The sequence below is a fragment of the Eleutherodactylus coqui genome, chromosome 7, assembly GCF_035609145.1.
Source record: "Eleutherodactylus coqui strain aEleCoq1 chromosome 7, aEleCoq1.hap1, whole genome shotgun sequence".
NCBI classification, from domain to species: Eukaryota; Metazoa; Chordata; class Amphibia; order Anura; family Eleutherodactylidae; genus Eleutherodactylus; species Eleutherodactylus coqui.
In genome coordinates, this window is record NC_089843.1 from 208,925,696 (window position 1) to 208,942,139 (window position 16,444).

The window sequence follows — 16,444 nt, forward strand, 5'->3', positions numbered from 1 at the left end:
TTACATATTGATCACGCTAGATTATTCGCAGGGCAAATAAGATCAGATTTCAGCAAATGTCAATGATGATAGTATCTCTTACTGTACCTTCTTACCATCTGCTTTTTTTCTACATTCTTTTTTGGAAAAAAGCGAGATCGAGGCCTCTTTTATTCTTTATCATGAGGTCATTTCAGAGCAGTCTTAGCTCATAATGCCCTTGATCCCTTCCTGGGGTTCCGGTGAGAGGGGGAGTGAATGCGTCTACTACAAGAGATGGACCAGGTGCCATTTTGCCTTATGGTTGGGGTTCCCTATCCCTTGATTGCTCCCCGCTAGCCGGCCCAACATTGCCCTCAGTTCCTCCATTAGGTACCATTCTATATACATAAAGGGGTTACTATAGTGGATATTTCCACCTCTGAGAAGTGGGAAGTGAGAAATCCCTTCCCTTTTTTGAAATGTTTTTTGCACCTCTATCCTTGTGCCTCTCTACTTCTATTCTTTCCATGGTCATTATGAAAGTGAGTTGGGCCACCACTTCTGCTAACTCGGGGAGCATCTGTGAGAGCCAGTGTTTCAGGATTGTGCATTTGGCAGATAGGAGTAATACATGCACAAAAGGTGGGATGGATTGTTGTTTGGTCATTCTGTTGTGGCTCGACATGGAAAAGTAGGGAGAACCTGTTTACACCAATTTTTATCTTCCATTTTGTTTAGATGTATTGTGCTATAGATTCCCAGAATGCTTTTATTTGTGCACATGACCATATGCCATGCTTAAAGTTTGTGGCAGGAAGGCCACATTTTTGGCACTTTACCAGTCAGTCCGGATTTGATGCCATGGCTGGGATGTTGAACCCATAAATGGCATAGTGCATTATTTTGAAAAAGGATTCTCTCCACACCTCACTCTGCATATATTTGCGTACTGTGTTCTAGCTTCGAGTGAGCTTGGTCTTGGTCGTTATCTTGTATGACTTTTTTCCATTGTGTAAAGAGTTTATGTGTACCTGGCACGTTAAATTTGTTTTCTGTATTTTTGATAGCAATGGTGTCATATGCGACTGCTTAATGAAGGTGTCGAAGTCGGTGACCTCTGCTTCTCTTGCTAGATGTGTCAACCTGCTTTTACAGAAGGAAAGGCCCTGTTTAATTTGTAGGAATTGTGAGTGAGGTAGCTGGAATTTGTGTTGTAGTTCTAGTTGGGTAAGCTCTGTGTCATGAAGTGGATGGCTAGATTTGGGCCATGTATGTGCCATGTCTTGTATATCTTGTCCCCTGCTAAAGTTGGGGTAACCCATCAGGGGTATACTTTTAGATATGAGGAAGGGGAGGTGGTAAGCCTTTCTTAGTTCCTTCCAAGTGATTATGGTGTCCTTTAGGAGCTGGGATTTCCTTATATCTGCTGGGAGGGTTGCATAGGCTGTATGTAGGCAAGCAACTATGTCCCAGAGTGCTGTAAGTTGCTTTTAAGGTCTGTTAGTGGGCATATGTGTGTATTAGAATTTATGTCTGAATATATATATCAACCTTGCATTCTTCATTTTCAGCCTGTTTGGCATATTTTTGGGTTTTTGCATATTTTTCTGCATACTTGGTAGTATAGTGGTAAACTTGTATATTCCTTAGCTGTTGCATTCAGTGCATACCTAATCAAGTATTTATACAATAATTAGCTCATGGGTCCGTTAATACAGGACCCATGTTCTTTGTTAAAGAGAAAAATATGGTCATGTTGTTTAGGTGACATCCAACTGAGATATGAGTAAATGGTTGCGTCATGCTTCATCATCTATCTCAGTATGCGGCATACATGAATCCTCTGCTCAGACTCAGGGTTAGAATAGAGGCCTTAGGGACGAGATGGGACCACTCTATGTGGGCGTAATCAGAGGACCATGGACGGTTCCTAGGAACCTCCATCTTCCAGGTTAGGTAAGGCAACACATTTCCTTAGTGGTTAGCTCAAGTTTTTGGGATGAGGGAGGAGGTCATGTCATTGATAGTATGGGGGTGGAGCTGGGTAGCATGATGAATCGACTGCAAAAGTGGGGACTGTTAGTGAAATGAATATGACTTCATGTTCTATTCTATGCGGATCCATTTTGTGAGCAAGTAGCCATCTTCTGTGTCAATTATTTTGTACTTTTCCTTCGCTAAAATGTGTTGAAGAGTAAGAAGAGACCTCAATGATTAGAACATTCCAAGGCCCTAGATTCAATGTCTCGGGTCATTGCGCCCTATTCTCCTGTCTCTCTCTAAACAATTATTGTTTATAATTAAAGTATCTTTAATCACGTAGCATTTTACTGCGTCTGTGCTGCTTTCCCTTCAGCAATTTAGATGTTAAATTCCTTATCTTACATGTTTGCTTCTTTGACCAATGGTAATAAATGAATTATAATAAAGTTTGAATTATTGTAATTAGATCATCTGCTTCTATAACAGCTGTGGTCTGTCAATCAATAAAGAATTACTTTGGATCACATCCCATGCTGTGATTTAATGTTAGTCTCCTGAGCTCAGCTTACCTCTAAAATTGAATTTGGACCCCGATAGCATATCATATAGCAAATATTGGTTTGCACTAACATAGACAAGCAGTGCAAGTGGGGTGATCGAGCAAACTATAAGTTAAAAGCTTACCTAATGCACAAGTAATCGTTGTAAAGAACTAAATTATTAAAAATGATATATTTTCCTGTGTAGCCTACAACATGCCGCAAGCATCCTTGATCGTGGCACGTAATTAGGTGTTAACAGCGGAAATTGGTGTGCTCTGCTCACCAATCCATGGCATTAGTGTGCAAGAGCAACTGTACTTTACAGCTGGCACCAAGTGGAGATGGTGAATGCTCACATTTTGATCACATTTATGTACTTGCCATAAATATTTGACTTCCATACCGTTTCTAAAAGATGTTTATGTATGCAATGGGGCACAAAGGGGCTACAATGCGAATGTACTGCTTGATTGTGTTTTTGGTTCTGTTTGTATGTAATAATTATTTTTCTTTTAGCCAAATTTGTCATGACCCGTTGGCGCTCATTAAGGCACAAATTTGTCCAGAATATGTCGAAAGTAAGGCAGGAACCGAGCAACCCTGAGGCATCAGGCAACAAGCATTACAAAAACAAACACATACTGGAGTTCCTAAGGCTGGCCACTGAAAATAGACAAATAGACAGTGAGTGAAATTAAATGTCTTTATTCTTTAGGTTTTTTCTTAATGTTGTTTTTTTCTTGACAGAATATGATCAAGTTCTTGGAAAAGATGTGCTGGAGAGGTCCCTACTGAACCCACCATTGCTGGTCCCTGTGTCCCTTCCGCATCTGGTCAGGTTTCAGCTGCAGCTCTCCAAACAGATGCATCTGTTACCCCATGAGAGGCAATACAAATGCCTTTGGGCGAGCTCTTAAGGTAGCAGACAACTGCAAGGAGACATTCACTAGAGTGGGAAGAACTCACAAGGTTCCCAAGGGATGCCTTGCTGAGGTTGGATGAGCAGATTACTCGTTTCATGCAGTGCCCGACGGTGGCTGAACCGTTGAATGAAAGTATGCAATTCCTCCAAATTCTGGTGCCATGGAGGAAGTAAATGACACCTGAACAGACAAAAGACGTGCTATGTGACACTCATTAACATGGTATGGTAAATTCTGCACAGCCCCTTATCCCAAAACTGCCTACTTTCCAAATCCCAGCCATCTTTCCAAATGCAGCTGCCCCCATGTTCACAAGCTTCATCCTACCAGCAGTCACCACATCATTCCCATGAAAGCTACCACAGACTGAAGACATCATATTCCCATACTCCCTCCCAGTTGCAGCAATGTACTTATTCCCATTCTCACTTCACACCAGCACGATACAATCCTCCTTGCATACCTCAAGGCCTATTGAATTTACCCACCCACTCTCAGTCTACCACTTAGTCCTTCACCTCTTCTATGCCTGTTCCTCCCCCTTTCCTTTTCCTACATCTTCCCCATTACCTACACTTTCAAACTTCCAGATACCTTTCTCCACTTTTATGGAATCCTACTCCCTGAGGACTCCACACCACAGTACCCCTGCAGCATTGTTCAGACCTTATGTCATATTTGAGAGTGACACTGAAAGAAGAACAGAAAACAAAGAGATCAGTAGTGAGGACCAGCCTGCTGCTCCCCCCCCCCACCTGAATACAGGCAGCTGCCATGATATAAAAATGGATGTTCAAGAAGGGCTGCCATGAGCAGGCACAAACATATGGAAATAGTGCTATGTTGTTCTTTTTTCCCCTCTTATCCTCCTTTTTTATAGTTATTTATCTACATTTTAACCCACCAAAAATGCTTTTCTTAGCTTTATAAAAAAAAAAGCTTTATTAATATTTTAATAAAACTGAATTTATGCCTAAATACAGTGTGATGCTCCATTTCTCTTTGAATATTATAGTTATTAAGTGCTTTTGTTGTTACTACAAAAAACACGGCACACTGAACTCTGCTTGGCCCTTCTGTAGCACAACTGAGAAACTCATGGCCCCAGTTCCGGTTTCCAAGCAAACGGCCCAGCTTAACCCCTTGAGTGGCGGGTTTCCTACCACCCTGTCGTGCCCACCAGGGCAGGTTTTTTAAAATGGTCTAATCATTGAATTTCAACTAATTTTGCAGTTGCGTCTCAAGAGCCATAACTTTTTCATTTTTCCATTGACATGGCCATATAAGGGCTTGCTTTTTGCGGGACAAGTTGTGATTTTTTAAACAGAGGGGAGGAAAAAAAGAAATGAGGAAAAAAGAAAAAAAGGGGCCATGTCATTAAGGGGTTAAATAATGCATTAACTTCCTTCTCTGGGTCATTACGACGCATGGATACCACATGTGTGATTGTATTTTTGATTTTTTTTTTACAAAGTAAAGGGAGACAAGTGTTTTTATTTTATATATTTTTTTATAATTTTTTAACTTTTTTTTTTTTTTAATTTTTTAATTTTTTGTCCCTTTAGGGGACTTCCACAGAGACCCATCAGGACCCCTGATCACATTCCGGGGGTCCGATGGTGACAGCCCTTTACATGCTGCAGTGACAGCCCTTTTACATGCTGCAGTCACATAGACTGCAGCATGTAAGGGGTTAACACAGCAGAGATCGGAGATTTTCTCTGATCTCTGCTGTAAGAGCTAGTACCTAGCTGTCCTCTAACAGCTAACAACCAGCTCTCCCTGCCACAGAGACCATCGGCTTGCTTCTGACAAGCCGATGGTCTCTATGGCAACCTGTAAACAAACCAGTGCAGGAGGTTGCCGGCATATCTGCAATATCTTCTGCTGGTTTTTCAAAGCCCTTGCTTTGTTCTCTGTGGGTCTGTGCAGGCAGAACTCACTGTCACAGCTTGTGGCATTGTGCTCTGCAGCTCCCACAGTGATACATAGCCCGGAAATCTTCCGGGCTATGTTGCTATGAGCAGTGGAGCTCGTCCCGGAAAATTTCCGGGCAAGGGGTTAAGGCATCAGGGTTATGTGAGTTGCTCAGCTGCACTTCAGGGGGTCCAAACACAGGTCAGTATGCCTCAAACTTTTAATTTACAGTGGTTTGTAATTTTTTTGTAATAATCACAGAACTTCTTTAAATCTGCTTCACCTTCTGTGCAGATCTGGCAGCTGCCCAGGTGACCTGGGGAGCAGTCTTTTGGACTGCTCCCCAGGTTATCTAGACAGCTGCCAGATCTGCAGAGAGCGTCAAACAGAATGTAATTTTGAACTGTTTCTTTCCTGTGAAAAAAAAAGCATTGTATGTTTTAGAAATATTTATGGATCATTCAGCTGTAATTTAAAAATGAAAATTTTATGAAAACATTACAAAAAATGTTCTATAGATATTTAATTAAAGCTGAACACTACTATTTTATTAAGACCAGAAATAAAAATAAATTTGAATTAATTAAGGCAAGTACATCAGATACAGGAACTGTGCATGGAAAAAAAATGTCCGACTGTACAAATGTTCAAATGAAGTTGTCTTGCCACTCAGCCTGCATTCAACAAAAAAAAAATCAGCAAAATTGCCTGTGTTAGGGCTCGAACCCAGGAGCTCCTGTGCTCCCTCAGGACAGCTCCCCCCGCTGGAGCTTAGCCTTGTTTATGGACTCCCGATCTTGTCCCCTGTCATGGCTTTGCCCTGCTCTTGATTGGACATACAATAAAAGGCAGGCCTTTCCACTGCTTCATTGCATAATTATTGTGCCTCCCAGGTCATAGTCAAGCTCCACCTGCCTGCTCCTCTAAGACAAACTGCTACAACCATGCACCGACCTCTGTTTTCCTCTGACTATGCTACGTGCTTGCTCCTTTGTAACTGCAACTGATACTTCCCATTACTGACCTCTGGCTTCCCCTGATTAGACTACCTGTCTACTTGGGTTACAACACTGAGACTCTGCACCAGAACCATATTGTGACAGAAATAGGGAGTCCGTTGTGACTATTTTGCGAAAACAGGTTTCTGAGCTCCAGGAGCTTTGTGTCACCTACCAGGGAAAGGTTGCTGACCTGCAGAGAGAAATAGCTGGTTTACAGGGACAACTTCTGGAGTTGAACATTCAGGTTCTGATATTCGCATGCCACTGCCAGCAAAACTCAGTGGCATGCGAATATCAGTTAACCAGCGCCACATCTACTTCCAGATGCAACCTGCTCCATTTAGCTGCAACAGTAAGAAGGTATTATTATTTATTGTCAATCTCTTCACAGATGAGGCCCTTGCATGGGCCTTGTGATATATGGAAACCAACAGTAACCTCCTGAACAGTCTTGATGCTTTCACTACTGCTATGGGCCAAGTATTTGATGACCCAAATCACTGTGCCACAGCAGAGGGTAGGTCACATAACCTACGACAAAGGCAATGGGTGATTGATACCACATGGAAACTAGCCACCTAGAGGAGTCAATTCCAACGAGGACTATCCTAACCAAAAAAGATAAGCTTGTCAGAGTCGAGACCCATCACAATCTAGGGGACTTTATTCGATTGTGCATTTGAATTGATCAAAAACTTACTGAACAAAGGAAGGTGAAGCTGCAGGTTTTAGGGAACCACCCAGCTTATTCTTTCAGTCAACCAGAATTTAACACCCAGCAAAGGACTGAAGCTGTCCCTGAACCAATGCAGATTGATGTTATCTGCAAAATTCTTTCCCTAGCAGAGAAGGAAATGCGCTGTACAGAGAATCTCTGTCTCTATTATGGGGGCTCCTGACATTATATTATTAATTGCCTCAATAAGTTCCAAAAAACTATTACTAATCTGACATTCCCAAACAGCCAGGTCCGGTGTCACAGCCCATCCCATCGATCACTCAAGATAAAGATATGTCCCTATCTTTTCACTTTGTCATTTCCATACAGGTCCTAGCGGGGGACCAAAAATTACAATGCTCCGCTATGTTAGATTCAGGAGCTGGAGGGAATTTTATGGACTTTAAATACGCTCTTGATAACATTTCAAGCAGGACCAAACTCATACGCATCAATATGGAAACCGGGGAATGGATTAGCGTTGTCTTCGGGGCCTGTAACTCATGAGATAATTGAACTTGAAATCATTATTGAACCAGATCACCATGAAACAATTAGTTTCCATCTTATTTCTTCTCCTAGTGGACAGATATCACTACGTTGCCAAATGAACACTGCAAGGGTGAAAATAAACAAAAAGAAATTTAAATTTAACCACCCAATTCAGAACAATTAAAACTCACCTCAGAGTGACCATATGACGCTCAGTTGGTGGAACTCCACAAATAGGTATTCTGTCTCTGGAGTCAATGCGTAATATAGTGCAAAAGATCATCAAAACAGTTTTTACAAAGGGACCGATTGCCTTTCTTGAGTGTAATAATATTACAAATTATAGTCGCTAGATTACTGGAGATGGGTTGTTAATCCAGGGATTTATTCTGATTGACAGATTTGGAGTCAGAAAGGATATTTCTTCCCTTAAGGCTGCATTCCCACGAATGTGTATCGGCTCGGTTTTCACACCGAGCCGATATATGTTGTCCTCGTGTGCAGGGCGGGGGTGGGGGGTGGGGGGAGGATGGAAGATCCAGGAGCAGAAATTGAGCTCCCGCCCCCTCTGTCTCCTCTCCGCCCCTCTGCACTATTTGCAATGAAAGGAGGCAGAACGGGGGCGGGGCTAAGGTCCACGAATTAGCCCCGCCCCGGCTCTTCCCATTGCAAATAGTGCAGAGGGGTGGAGAGGAGGCAGAGAGGGGGCGGAAGCTCAATTCCTGCTCCTGGCTCTTTCATCCTCCCCCCTCTGCAGATGAGGACAACGTATATCGGCTCGGCGTGAAAACCAAGCCGATATACGTTCGTGGGAATGCAGCCTGAGACAAAGATTGGCTCCCACCTCAATGGGGATTTTGCCTTCCTCTGGATCAACATTCTTGGGAAATATATTTAACTAGATGGTCTTTTTTCTTTTTTCAGTCTTACTAAATTACTGCTGCATGTTACCACGGTACATAAGCAATGATCCTAACACAACAGGATTTAGAACAGAAGATAAAGTAGACTTTTCCTGTCTTCAGGATGATGATGCTGAAGAATTATTAATCATTTGTACTGCTGATTAATTTGATCTTATTTTCATTTGTATAAAGAAAGAATAAGAGTGACTTGATTGCAATGCATGCTGCAAATTTCATGCCTCAATAATCTACTTGCTACTCCTTTTATTTCATAGTTTAGTAATGAATGCCTATTAGATTTCTTAGATCCGGTTTCATTGTGAAATTCATTTACTTTTTTTTCCGGAGCTAACACTGAAAAATGATGTTATGTAGAGATTAATAAGATTTCATTGAAAGTCCATTAGTTAGCTGTAATTGCATTTCTCAATATAACTAATTTAGAATGCTTGAGTAAATAATATTGTGTTATAATGTTGCAGAGCCTCCATATTTCATGAAACCTGGGTAATTTGTCAACTTGTTTTCCTCAAAAGACTTTTTAAGCAAGCAAGTTGAATCATTATTAGATATAAAAACCTTACCTGTGTGCTTAAAGGGACTATATCACCCCTCAATGTTTTTATTACATAAAACCAGTTTGAGAAAAGTATTTAATTTTTCTACAATGCATTACATTTTCTGATTGTAGAACTTTTTTATTCCGTTGTCTATACATGACTATGGGGGCCGCCATCTTGCCTGAGCTACATTAAAAGCATTTAGAAAAATGCTTTACAGCAGCTTCATGGGCCATTCACAGAATGAGCAGGAGGAGACCCATTACCTTGTAATGGAGACTTCTATAGACACGTCCTGTAAGCTGTGCAAAGCTCATTTTGCAAGGAGAGGAAGTAGATAGTCATAGCTTATACCTATTGTGAATGGTGGATCCTGTTTTATCTACATATAGGTGTCACCTCTCAGTGTAATTTTACCTGTGATGGTAGCGAGATGACTGCTGCAAAGCTTTCTATACACACCAGGAAGTGTCAGAACTATTATTAGGCTATGTAATCAGTGTCAGAACTACAGGATTTTAGTATTTAAAAAAATACAAATTGTGACCAAAAATAGAAAAACACCAAAAATTCTTAAAAAACGTTTGAAACAAAAATGTGATTAATAAAATAGGTCCTTTTCTGATGACACATTCCCTTTAAAAATTATAACCAGAGGTTTTTTTTCACTTTTAAAATACTTCTTTAATATTCATAAATTATAAAAACATTCATAACAATTCCCATTTTTGATCATTTAAATTAGAGATGAGCGAGTGTACTCGTTAAGGCAAAATACTCGAGCGAGTATTGCTATTTTCGAGTACATGCCCGCTCGTGCCAAAAGATTCAGGGTGCGGCGGGGGAGAGCGGGGAGGAAAGGAGAAAGATCTCTCTCTCCCCCATGCTCACTCCCGCAGCTCACGGCTCACCCCCGCCGGCCCCCGAATCTTTTCTCACGAGCGGGCCTGTACTCGAAAATGGCTTAACGAGTACACTCGCTCATCTCCAGATTTAATCATTGTCTATAGTTTCTAGGAATTAATATAGCAGAACATCTTGTTTCCCCATGATGTATGATATGTGCAGTGAAAGGCCTCAAGCACGTGTGTAGAAGGCTTTATGTAGGCCCACAAAAAACTGCTGCTGTGTATTATGGAATCTTAGGCACTGTAAGTGCCACTCAGGGCTAGTTTCAGGGGATCACTAATTAGTCAATAAGCCAGAAGTTCCCAGTATTAATTGTCTATGATGGTAATATTTAAGAAATGAACTCTGTGATTATGAGGGAACTGAATGAAAACATATTCTGGCTTTTTCACGGAGCATTACTTGGATAGTGAATATTATTTGCACACTATATGGTAATATATGGAAACATTATCTTGGTATTGCGGTATATTTAGGATTTATGTGGGGTGAGAAATTATCTAAAAATTATAAGTGGGCGCACTAATTTGCTTGTTTCCCAGGGCTCCATTAATCATAAAAACAGGACCTTGGTGTAGGATACCCCATATACTGCCATATTTAGGAGTGAGTGGAAACCGAATGGGCCCCTTTACAGTCTTTTCGTTTTAGTCATAAAATGGACTCAGTTGACTAGAGCAGGGGTCCTCAACTCCAGTCCTCAGGGACCACCAACAGGTCATGTTTTCAGAATATCTTATGGTAAGAACACCTGTGGCAATGTTGAGGCACTGATGATAATTACATCACCTGTGCAACACTGAGGAAACCCTGAAAACATGACCTGTTGGCGGTCCCTGAGGACTGGAGTTGGGGAACACTGGACTAGAGGATTCCCCTTTCCTGCTCATTGAACAGAGCAAGAAAATGGAATTCTCGCCGCAGGAATGAAACCACCCTATCTAATTTTGAAATTCGGAAACTGCCGTATTAGTCCCATTTAGGGGAGGAAGTAGACGCTGACATTTTGTAAAGGGACTGATCCTGAATATAACATTGCATTACTAAATTACGAGTTATATAATCCCCTAATATTATCATTAGTTTATCGGAGCTTCATTTTAATTATGTATTGAAAGAATTTAGATTTCGGCTTTAAACCATGGTACTACACTTAATAGAATTCCTGATTCCATTCTCCTGACGAACTTCATTTGTAAATGAATCAGTACGGATATAGTGTTTTATCTTGGATTAAGGAAATTGTGTTTCATGAATATTATATAACACATTATGAATTTCAGTAACTATGTACTTTCCTAGTCATCTGGCAAGTGCAAATTATCCCCTTTCACGCCTTTTGAACATAAAAAAGTAGTGTTCAGTTCCGTGCTACTTTTTTTTTTTTTAAGCTAATCACCAGATGCTCTGACTTTGCCGTAATACACAAGCTTGTGACAAGTATGAAGTTGCTGTTTTCATTAATGTCTCCATTGTCATTAGCCGATCACATTATTCCGTACTGTCAGCTACAACATATGGTGCCAACATCTTTTCATAGACAAGTTGAGAACGCCATATGTATTTTCAATGGCTCTGTACACTGGGTAAGCTTCACATCAAGTAGACAGGCCTGTTGCTCCATTAAAACCACATTATATTTTCAGATATGCTCATATACCTATCATCAGTTTAACACTTCATAGACTTCAAATATCCCTCATAAATCATTAGTATGTGTGTTATTTACTAAAGCTGTAATATTATACCAGTTAAAACAGATATATATTCTTTTAGAATCATTAACTATGCCGAAAAATTTGGCTTCCTTTCTCAATTAGCATCCCAACATAAGCGAGAATGCATATTACTACAGGTAGAATTATAAAAAGAAACAAGATTACATCTCTTTCTCGTCTAGTTCATTGGGCGACACAGCAAAGACCTTGGGTATAGCTTCTGCCACTAGGAGGCGACGCTAAGCATAAAAGTGTTTTCTCCTACTAGCTATACCCCCCTGCAAGCATTAAACTAGCTCAGTTTGTATGCAAGCAGTAGGAGCAGCCAGTAGGATACAACAACAATAGTTAATCAATAGAGATGAGCAAGCATACTCGGTTCAGGTGTTTTTGCACGTGAGCACCGCTTTTCCGAGTAACTGACTACTCAGACGAAAAGATTCGGGGGGCGCCGGGGATGAGCAGGGGGTTGCAGAGGAGAGTGGGGGTGGGGGAGGAAAAAGCACGAGAGCTACCCCCGGTTCCACACTGCTACCCCCCGCTCCACCACGCCGCCCCCCGAATCTTTTCGTCGGAGTAGTTAGTTACTCGGAAAAAGCAGTGCTCAAGTGCAAAAACACCCAAACCGAGTACGCTCGCTCATCTCTATTAATAAATCACAAAACATAAGAACTGTACCTTTTTTTTTTTTTTAATTCTTTATTTATAAGTTTTCCATATAAAACTGCAATTCAACATTTACCGAGTACAAAAACAAAATATATGTGTACATACATCTTTAACATTCCAAAATATCAGTCACAATATGGGACCAGGTAGGTCCTGACCATATGTACCTTAACTTGCAGCAAGGGTAAGGAAAGGTAACATAAAAGGTTTGAGGGGGAGGGAAAAGCAAAAAGACAGAGAAAAAGATGGACAAAATAAAAAAAGGGGGCAGGGGGGAGTAGAACTGTAACTTATTCTTACTCAATGTGCGACTGCACTGAAAACACTCCAACCAAGGAGTCCTAATAACCAACTGGGTGGGTGCCGTGTCCCCCAATGAACAGGACGAGAAAGAGATTTTACGGTAAGTTCTTACCAAAATCTTGTTTTCCCGTCTGTATCATTAGGGGACACAGTAAAGACCTTGGGATGTTCTAGAGTAGTACCCAAGGGGGCAGGGAAAAAAAGCTGCATGTGTAAAGAAGCGTAATCAATGCTTTAACTGCGACTAATGAGTTAATGAGTGCCAAGGCATCCACTATGCTCAGAAACAGAGCATAAAGGTAACTAGGTAAGGCACACCAGTTCCGGGGTTGAGGAGCATATGTCCGCAGAATTCCTGTGTACAATACTGTCTCCATATGGAAGGCACCACAGGTCTCAGCAGCCCAGAGTACTGCTGACAATTAGTTTGAACAATGTGTCCGTCAGATGAGATATTCTCTGGCTGGAGGTAAGTCTCGTACTGTAGCAAGAGCGCATTTCGTATGTGGCTAGGCCGGCCCCTGTCCGCGTGTCATCCTGGACTCGGACACTGCGCTAAGGATGCCTGCAGGGAACTGCAGGAGCGGCAACAGGGGGATACCGATAGGCCTGGCTAAACCCGGACTGGAGCAAACATGAGGAGCAACAAGTCCAGAGACTCCCTGTGCCTAGCACGCTTTACTCATGGAAAGTACCAAAAGTGTCAGCAAACCCGGAGTACCGCTGACAACCAGTTCTAACAATGTTATTTGTAAGACGGGATATTCCATGTTGGATGTAAATCTTTTACGGTAGTGACAGCGCACACAGCATGTGGCTCTATCTGCCCCTGTCTGTGTGTCATCCTGGACTCAGACACTGCACTAGGGATGCCTGCAGGGAACTGCAGGAGGGGCAACAGGGGAGCTACTGATAGGCAAGGCTAACCCAGTCTGGAACAGACATGAGGAGCCATGTGTCATCAAGGGAATCCCTGTGTAAGTACCCTTTACCTATAGAAGGTACTACAGGTCTCAGCAAGCTGGGAGTATCGTTGACCAATAGTTCAAACAATTTTGTTCGTCAGACGAGATATTCTCTTCTGGATGTAAATCTCATGCTGTAACGAGTGCGCACATAGTATGTGGCTCTAGCCGGGCCCTGTACACATGTCATCCTGGACTTAGACACTGCGGTTACGGCTGGCTGCAGGGAAGGCAACAGGGGAGCTACCAATAGGCAAGGCTCAACCCGGACCAGAGCAGACATGAGGAGCGATGAGAACAGAGACTCCCTGTGCGAGTACTCTTTCTGTATGGAAGGTACCACCAGTCTCAGCAAGCTCAGATTCAGGCTTAGGTTGATTGGGCAGGGAGGAGGTGGGGATATGACATTTAAGATTAGGGCCGATAGTGTTCGGGTGTGGGGAAGGACGAGATATGTAGACGTCCATAGCTTAGACCCAAGGCTGGGGCTTAATTAGCGCTACCTCCCACAGAGTAGGATCTGTCACTGGCCTATTGCGAGCCATAGGCCGCATCGCCACACAAAAGGCCATCTCCCGGTCACTGCCATTGACAGCAAAAGATGCATTATGGGGGGAAAATATGCAGGCTGCCACCATAGAACTGCACTGTGGTATTGTACAAAAAAAAAAACATGCGGGAAAACATCAAGCCGCACAACGAACACATATTTTTTTGGGCTGCGGCAATAAAAAATCATGGCACCCGACGCCAACACAGGCCGCACGGCGGCAGCCGCCCGCAGCCGTAGTAACATCTGGGCAATGGCAAGACAAAAACCTGCCACCAGGTGGAAACACAGCAGGCGCAGCATGCCAGCCAGCAGCGAAGATTGAACATGCTGACAACTCAAACATGGCGGCCAGAACACATACCCCAAAAACAGCGGCTACTACTCTGCCTACAGTTGGCCCAAAAACTGGGGCCTAAAATTTTTTATTTTTTAAGCCGAAGCTGCGGGCTAAATTTACAGCCGTGCGGCCGACTGACTGCCACTATTGCCGTGGGAGCCACTAAAAGTGCCAAGACAATGCAGCGGAGGTCGGAGCCTGGGAGACCCGAAGCTGCGGGCTAAATTTACAGCCATGCAGGCCGAGTCATGACACCGCATGTAGTGGAGCAGCTGCGGCCATTGCCCGCGGTGGTCCCTGACCGCCTTGGGGGCCAGTAAAAACTGACAAGGTGGTGCAGTAGAGAACGCGGCCTTGACTTAAGTATTGACCGCGGGTGGACCCACTGGGGCAGGAAAATGCAGGCACGGCCCAGCCTGCATGCCATGCATTCGCCAAAATGCCGAATTGCGCAGCAGCCAGCTCAATAGCTCAGAACACCAGCTGCAAGGGGGCCATTTGCCCAGCCGCCGCATGCAATGGCGGCAAATACAAAAAAAAACACCACCGCTATGGTGGCAAATGCAACTATGGTGGCAAGTCCAAAACTACTGTCACTATTGCGGCAAATGCAAATCTGCTGCTGCTATTGCAGGAAATACGAAAACCACCACCACAATGGTGGCAGTCCACACTGCCGCAGCAATTGCAGCATTTCAGGGCAGTTGCTACAATGATGGCAATAAAGATGCCACCGCATTGCGCTAGTTAAAAAGTTTACACAGGCCACATAGGCGCAAAACATACACAGCGACAGGCACAGTGATACAGGAGGGAGCTCCTGTAATGGGGGCAGGGCATTATGGGGAGAGATACTCACCTATTTACTTACTTCCTCTGCCGGGGTCCTGATGCTGGGAGATGCTCCCCCACTTCCAGCAGTGAACCCTGTCTGCTTGCCATCCTTTAGAGAGGACGGGAGTGCTCTGGGATTGGGACACTTTGGGTGCCGGGTCACTATCAAGCTTTCTTTAGAGTTGATGTGCCTCCTTTTCTTCTTGCCGTCTGCCCTCCTCTTGGGAAAGAGAGAAAGTCCTGCCTGCCCATGATTGGAGAAGTCTGCCTCCTACAGACACTAAGCTTAAAACTGAGCTAGCTTAATGCTTGCAGGGGGTGTAGATAGTGGGAGGAGTGAACACTTTTATGCTGTGTCGCCTTCTAGTGGCAGAAGCTGCAACCAAAGTCTTTGCTGTGTCCCCCAATGATACAGATGAGAAAAAGTCTTATGGTTAGAGATGGAGGCCCAAAAAATTCCATCAAGAACTTACCTTCAAGTACTTCCACCAACATTACTACATATTGAATAACAAACCTTCCACTCCTCTGGCCCACAGACTTCAATCAAACTCTCCTACAAGTCCTTTTTACAGACTTTGTACCAAGGATGCATGATCACTGCAAATCCACTTACAATAGTCTCAGAATTTAGACATTTTTTAGTCAAACTTTACTCACAGTTGCACCCTCCCTCTTCAGAAGAATTAATGTCATACTTTCAAAATATCACACTCCCCAAACTTACTAAAACATTCTCAGAAATCCTTGTATTGAATAAAACTCAAGACGGGGTAGCAAATGCCAGAAAAACACTCAAGATCAGTAAACACCCATGCCCTGATGACTTTTTGGCCTTATATAATAAAACATTTTCCTCAATATTAAATGTACACTTTGCTAATAAATCTATATGCAAGAAGGACATCAAAGAAGGACATCAAGTGGGACAAACTTCCCTCCTTGCAGCCATCTCTATGATTCCTAAATAGAGATGAGCGAACCTACTTGGCCACGCCCCTTTTTCGCCCGAGCGCCATGATTTTCGAGTACTTCCGTACTCGGGCGAAAAGATTCGGGGGGCGCCGTGGGTGAGTGGGGGGTTGCAGCGGGGAGTGGGGGGGGGGGGAGAGGGAGAGGGCTCCCCCCTGGTTCCCGCTGCTACCCCCCGCTCC